General features: G+C 30.2%; 1 long non-coding RNA gene across 1 annotated transcript; it reads right to left on the reverse strand.

Annotated features, from left to right (window-relative positions):
- Positions 1-432: 432 nt before the first annotated feature.
- LOC149486648 (uncharacterized) lies at positions 433-1,602 on the reverse strand. Its single transcript, XR_016315930.1, has 3 exons — positions 1,244-1,602; positions 1,056-1,117; positions 433-981 (listed from the first exon to the last, which is right to left on the reverse strand). It is a non-coding gene; the product is annotated as an uncharacterized LOC149486648 (long non-coding RNA).
- Positions 1,603-6,339: the final 4,737 nt, after the last annotated feature.

The raw sequence follows: 6,339 nt of genomic DNA on the forward strand, positions 1-6,339 counted from the left end.
ATCATGCCCAGAAATGAAAGGTACTATTTCTGAAAGAAGTTATAAACCCTAATTCTTCACAATCAAAGTCAAGAGTGGAAGTATATTTTTTTGTTAGTTGTTACTTAATCACGTCAAGACTACATTACCAATTTTGATAAAACATAGCTAATTGCCTGGATTTACACATAGGATACTTTTTATCCGAACTGAACACTTCTGTGGGATAAAACAGGATTCACGATATAACCTAATTCCACGCGGGCAAAGCCGCGGTCGGAATGATATTTTTTTAAATAAAAAAATTGTTTTAAAAAAAACACAAAATATATTGACGCATGTATTTATTTTTTGCACTCTATTATAATTATAATTATTCATTACAAATAATCAAAATAAAATAGCCAGAACAAAGTTAGGCCCTGGTAGGGTAGGTAGGCAGGTACAGCAATGTGAGACGAACATTGGCTTATTTATACCAATAATAATGTATTATAAACATTAAATTAAGTTTACTTTCTAACAACAAAAATACATAATATTAGCTAATGTGAAAGCGAATCAACCAATCATCCCACAAAAATGAAATGTGCACACAAATATTCATCCAAACTGGTTCATGTCATTAGGAGGAGTGACTGCAGCGCCATCTTCCGGGCCCAATTGTGTTTCCAGATCACCCAGGAACTCAATTTAATATACTTACACAAAATTTTTCGAAATGAAAACTCACATTACTATGTAAATATGAATATAAACCTGTTTTATTACTAAGCAATTTCCCGCACAGGTGTAGTAAGTATAAATGAAATAAATATCAACATCACATTCTTTATACAACATACTTATCTACCACCTTCTAAGAAATGTAATTCTTGAAATTATTTCGTATTTTTTTTAAATATAATACTACTCCAATGAGCTCCTGTTCCATATTATGTCCGCCATACTTCCACTAAGTTCACCATGATTTTTTATTTCTTTGCACTTTGTTGCTTTTTGCTAAAAATGGAATCATGCGATAAAACCAGTAGAACGTTGATAACATACATTTTTGACTGAATAAAGGTACTTACGAAGGAGTGGGTTCACATTGTGAACAATCAGTGGGTTTATTTTCCTTCTGGATTCCGGATTTCTGAAAAGATTATCTATGCTATAAATGAAAAAATCTTACACATTCGTTATGTACTTAAAACAGGGGTACATATCAAACATCGTCTATAATACAATTATCATCAACTTTAAAATAAAACCAACTTACTTCATTAATTTGTTCCAATTGTAAGCATTCTTTTTCCTCCAACCTTTATGTTTCTTCTTCTTATTTTCTTTATTGTCCCCATTTGTCTCATTTTGTCTTATCGTGTTGTCACCCTTTTTTACGATTGCGCGAGCGACACAAGTTCCCCGTGTGACGGCCGTAGCGGGAATGACTCGTGCAGCGATCGGGGTAGGAAGGTACAGGGCGGCTCTCGCTATATTGGCTGGTCAGGCGCTAATTTCAAGTATTTCTTGTTTATTTCAAAACCATCGCATATTTCAAAATTCTAAATCGGTAGACGTATAGGTTGTATATTTTATAGTTAATATCCAAAAAGTCGTAACTTTACGTTTGTTATTTTGAAGATGCCAGAGATTATAAAAAAATAACAATGAGAACTTTGTATTTTTTTTCTATCGAGAAAATATCATGGAATCATGTTTCTAAAACGGTAGACGTATTGTGTTACTATTGAACTTTCTTGTCAAGAATTTTCATCACGACAACTTTAATAATATAAAAATTACGAAGGTTTAAAAAGGGCCGTAAATGTTAGAAAAATTAATTCATCACCTTAAGAAATAACACCGTAAAGTTTTAATTGCCCACAAACGAACCGCAAAAGTACTTAAAACAAATCAAGCTCAAAAGAACTGACCTCAATTACTCATTGAGGAGTTTATGTTAAGACTAAATGGATTGGAGATAATGGCTTTAGAAATAGAGTTTTGCGTTAATAGAAGCATTATCCTGGTATTACTATACAACAACTTAATATATTATTAGAAACCAATCCATTTTTAGCTCGACTGTATTTTTTGAAAATAGCCAATTAGGTAAATATTTCACAAACGGTGTCGGAGTTTTTAGAATACGTATTCTATTACTCTATTTTTGTCGACATCTACAGAAGTGAGAAAATAAATATTTTACGTCAAAAGCATTTAATTATTTTTATGTTAGCTTTTTAAAGATTGTAGTTACGTACTGAGGTTCGGAAAGAATCGTTAAATGACTTGAAAGATATGAAAATCAATTATAAAAAAAATATACGAGAAGAATGTTGAACGTTTAAGAATTTATCTTTAAACTTTAAAGTTTCAATAAAAGTGTTTTAGTAAGATATATGTTGATGGAAGATTCATATATAGGTATATATGATAAAAATATCAAAACATGTGTATTCATTATTAATTTAGTACTCTATATATAACAGAACATCAGAAAACTTAATTGGTGAAATATAACGAACTCAGTTTTGTAGGTAGTTCGTTTATGACTTACATGTAAGCTTCTCACGTAACTCTTTACGCTTACAAGAATTTATAGTCCCGGTACAGTATGAATATAAATCAGGAACTTGATATATTTGTTCGTAATTTTTCAGAAGTTTAAAAGTATGATCGATGAGTATGATTCAAGCTTAATTAAGTATTATGATCAAAATTATATTATTATGGCGACCACCTTGGAACTACAACGTTAAATCAAGACAAAAATAAAAATAATTTAACTTTGTGTCATCTTTCTTTTGATCGTATAATTTCTGCTTAGTATACTAGGGCTGATTTTTCAATCATTGGTTAAGACATATCCGTCCAATACCTAAAATCTAAATTATGAGAAATTGATATAAAAATGCCACCTGTAAATTATGAATAGATGGGCAATTAGAATACATTTTTGAAACGTTATTCGATTATACAAGTTTTATCGAAGAATTTAAAAATCAGCCCTAGGACATTTAGATTTGAGCGTAGAGAATAGATGTTCTGATCTTCCATGTGGTAGCCTTTTGTCTTTCTGAAATATCTCTCACGTCAGAGAGAGGAATTGCTCGTAAGTTATCGTTGTCTAAACGTAATTTTTCTTAGACAAAGTAGTTTAGCGGCGAAAACTAAGAAAATGTTCCAAAATATAAATTGTGTTAGATAAAAGGTAATAAATTAATGACTATCCTTATTTGAAAATAAAAAAAGTACAGGTAAATACTATAAATTGCCTTACTGCATTTCTGTTTAATTTCTTGGAAGAAGATTTAATGACCCCACAAGTAAACGTGAAGCAAGGTAATATAACAACAGATAAAATAAGAAGAATTTGCAACACCGTTTCATAAGCATCTAAGTAGGGAAAAAGGAAAGTTTGTATACTTTCTGTATAGCACTTATCATATTTCATTGTAATTGGAATTATACAATACAGTATAATATCTTGTTAGAAGTTTGCCCTAGTTTTATCGTCTCCTATCTTTACACGATTTATATATACATATAATTACTTATCGTAATGAATGATATCGAATAGGGTATATATGTTACTGAAAGTCAGTAATATCACTATATTAATGACTTTCAGTCATTACCAATGTAATAAAGATAATAAAAAAGTATGAAAATCTTCGTTTGGATTACAAGGTCAGAAGTTGATCGGATTTCCGAAAGAGCAGACCCTATTATACACTTCAATGGACTTTCTATTTTCACGAGAAGAGATCTTCTTGTGAAAAAGGTTTCTCGCTGCTCAAATCGTAGGAGTATTTTTCAAATGATTGAATTTTATTTCAAAAACATTATTAAGTATAGGATTACCGTCTCCTTGGTATAGTGGTTAACATTAGTGGTGTGGGCGTAGCACCGAGGGGTCCTGGGTTCGATTCCCTGTGAAGTCGAAGAAAAAAAATGTCTCAGTCTGGCAGGATACAGAACCAGTGATCACCTACTTATCCTTAAAGAAAATCGATCAGTGAAACAGATGTATGAATAATGCATAATAAGCCCCTTATCCCACTGTCACAGAACTTCACTTTTTAATTTTAAGGACATATGATTTCATACCAATTATCCAGTAACTATAATGAGGTGTTAGACGGGAATGGGGTTTTAATAAAGGCATAAAGGGTTCTTATTCTTTTGGGCATTCAATTAAAATGAATAAGCTATGAATTATCCTTTAATTTATGAAAATTTTTACTTGTTCGAGTTTATGTAGAGGCAAATAAGGTAAAGAGATAATTTAACTATTTTAACAACTCATTATAAACGCGTTCTGTGTATGTAATGAGAACGGAACACCTTTTATGATGTAAAAGCGAATAAAAATGAAATTTTCTGATTGCTTAAATTTGCATATAGATTAAAGCACCGACCATGAAAACAGTGGTCTGTTGGCTTTACTGAAATGGGATTAAAACAACGTTAGGATTTTTAGGTTTTTCTCGGTTTCACAGATCTCGTTTTCAATTGTTACGGTATTTATGTTCATTTTACAGTTACACGATTTTGTTGAATGTAAAAGAAAAAGTCATTGGTATAGCCACTTTACGGACAGTGTCATTAAGTAATTAATATGGTATTTTTACGCAAAATTTGATGTGTCAATGTGAAAAAATTTGATTTGATTCAAGTCATTTATTTAAATGGATCGATACTAAAAGCGTTAACTTAAATTTTTCCACATTTTTATATACAAAAGACTAATTGATAGCTAGTGCCGAATAAATAAAAGTTCAACACAAAATGCGAAAAATAAAGCACGTTATTGCGTTCCATCTCCTATCTGGAATATTTCAATAAATAACTCGGCAACATTGTTACGTAGAAAATTGAAAGAATTTTTGACGTATAACTTGTTAGAAATGTTCCGGTAAACTGGGTCGATGAAAATTTATAAATAAACTAGCAAATATATTGTATTGAATACTCTGTCTATCATGTTTTATTAATATGTAGTATCTATACATATATGCGCACAGGAACAAGGGCTACAAGAGAATCAGTAAACCATTATAATCCAATAACATGTTCAACTCAAAGGTAGATACATAGAACAGCTTGTTTATTAAATAACCATGTTCTTGTAGATTCAGCTTGTGTTCTGCGCTTTGAGATAACGAAGGTTGTGTATTCTGCACGGTTCAGCGTAGCAGATAATACCGTAACAACTGTTAAGCATGGAATACATATTGGGTTGGGAGTAACAATTTCTTCGAATACAATAAAATTTCGTTCAAAAATAAAAATGAAAACAAACAGGATGCCATGATGGCACGATAACAATATTAAATTATCTTTGATTTTGGAGCTTTTTCGAGTCATTCCGTTAAATAAATTGAACTTTATATAAAAAAAAGTATATGCCATACTTATTAAGTCCTTTGAAGTTCTAGTTGAAATTGTTTCTTCAACCATAAAACACTAGATAAAAAAAGTAAAAAAACTTTACCAAGCGCTATTTCTAAACATAATTACGTGACTATGAGGCAAGCTCCGGGAAGGTTCTATTTACAAAGCAGGCTTTATACTTGCTAATCCATGCATGATAAGAAACAAGGGGCTTCGTCATCAAACAATATGAGCATAATTTGAGTTTTATTCGTATTTCTATATTTAAAAGTAAAATATGATATAATTTTATGGATATTTTTTATTTAAAATAATAAAATGTCTACATAATTATTCTAAAAGTTGACATTTATTCTTATCATAAATAGGGGGGTATTGTTTGCGTACTTCATGAGTATCGTTATAAAAGTTAGTAACCTACTTTTTAAATGGATGATAATTTACATATTCAATAAATATTTTTTTCATTTATCCTTCAATAACATAATGATTAAATTTGAGATTATTATTATATAATGGATTACCAAGTATTCAATCTCGGTTTATAACAGCGATGAGACATTGTCTTAATTAGTAAGACAATAATATTCTATTATATAAGTAATCTAACGAGAGTATTATACAGTTAGTTAGTATAATTAAATTTTGTTAATTTTATTAATTCTATTTACTGGCAGAGTTCACAAGCTGGCTCGTTAGTGGATGTTTACACAGAATCTAGTTGCACACGCTAATACATCTAACAAATTAAAATGATGAATGTGTAAAATGAACGTAGCTTTTGTTAGGGCCAAAATATGAAAATTAATGTTAAATATTTGCTTAAATAAAAGTATAGTTTTACTATGGCTTTTAACTTTTATTTAATTCAAGTATTCAACATTATCTTCCTATTTATAATACTAACGATGTAGGTTAGTTCATACACAAATAAAACGGAGCCATCAAACGTTTGTCCAGATTTAGATGACG

This window comes from Colias philodice, chromosome 8 (assembly GCF_061535455.1).
Source record: "Colias philodice isolate Cphi_HAF_F1 chromosome 8, ilColPhil1 Martin Lab GWU primary, whole genome shotgun sequence".
NCBI classification, from domain to species: Eukaryota; Metazoa; Arthropoda; class Insecta; order Lepidoptera; family Pieridae; genus Colias; species Colias philodice.